A 1175-nucleotide genomic window follows, 5' to 3' on the forward strand; every position below is an offset into this window, starting at 1 on the left:
ATATTCAGTTTTAAGGCCGATACCGATAGGGGGCCGATTATATCGTGCATCCCTACAAATAATCTTTCATTTTGTCATTTAAATGAATGTACAATGAAACACACGTGAAGCCTTCTACAAGACATGGTACTTTTTAAAGGACGCTTAGGTCCTCAGCTATAAGCATCAAGATGCTTCATATCTTATATCATTTTTAAGGGGGTAACCACTTCAGCCATCTTCAACTGGAACAGAAGCATCAGAGTCAGCAACTTTAAAACGTTAAAGAGCTGATAAACATGATGCTGCTGTTTTGAGACCTACTCTGGATTCTCTGGAGAGGATTGTTCAAATGTGACAAAAGAATGAGAAAAAAAAAAGTCTAGATCAAAGAAAGTAACAATTTTTTTTGCATTTCAACATACTTGGAATAACCCTGATCTGATCTACAAAAGATTTCTGTATATATATATAAAAAATAAATCATGATAGCACATGCAAAGCAGATCTATAGGTGCCTTAAACATAAGTCTGTAAAATTAACACAAAATAACAAAAAGATTCTGTGAATGACTTAATGAATGTGCAGAAAATATACTGATCATCAGAACTTGCAAAACAGTGGGAGGAGAGTATCTAAAAGTGCATTTATTGGGGAGGAATGCTTCGGGATAAAGCTTCAAGTGGGACAAACCACAGAGAGCAAAAATATTCAGGTCATGCGTCACATCAAAATAGGCCTCATAAAGTCAATTTAATTTATAGGCTTGAAACACTTTTTAATCTTTTGTTCAATTTATCAGCTCATATAGGCTTTTCTTTCTCTTATGCATGACAAGTTTTTTTCTAAATGAACATGTTTACTGTCTCCCATCACAATGTATGTAAAATGATCAATGGGATTCGTTAAGGATGATTCATTCAGGTACAGGTGCTTATATTTAAAAATCTGGATTAAAACTCCCAAAATATTCAGCATATTTGATCATAAAGGTTCAAACATATTTTTTAAATTAGAAATAACAAAATATAACAATAATTTTACACATATAAAATCCCTTGACTTTTAGGCCCAAATTTTATAATTTAGATGTTTATTACATTTTAAGCAACTGTGTTTCATTTATTTTATCCAATAACAGGATCTAAGCCTCAGGTGGCCAAAACCAAATGACCACAAATTAAAATATATATTT

The 1175-nt window shown here is 32.1% G+C and overlaps 1 protein-coding gene across 1 annotated transcript in view; it reads right to left on the reverse strand.

The window, feature by feature from the left end:
- The window catches only part of npr3 (natriuretic peptide receptor 3), a 62503-nt gene that overhangs the window by 38096 nt on the left and 23232 nt on the right, over positions 1-1175 (reverse strand). The window lies entirely within an intron of this gene.

Source organism: Cyprinodon variegatus, unplaced genomic scaffold, assembly GCF_000732505.1.
Source record: "Cyprinodon variegatus isolate N-32 unplaced genomic scaffold, C_variegatus-1.0 Scaffold381, whole genome shotgun sequence".
NCBI classification, from domain to species: Eukaryota; Metazoa; Chordata; class Actinopteri; order Cyprinodontiformes; family Cyprinodontidae; genus Cyprinodon; species Cyprinodon variegatus.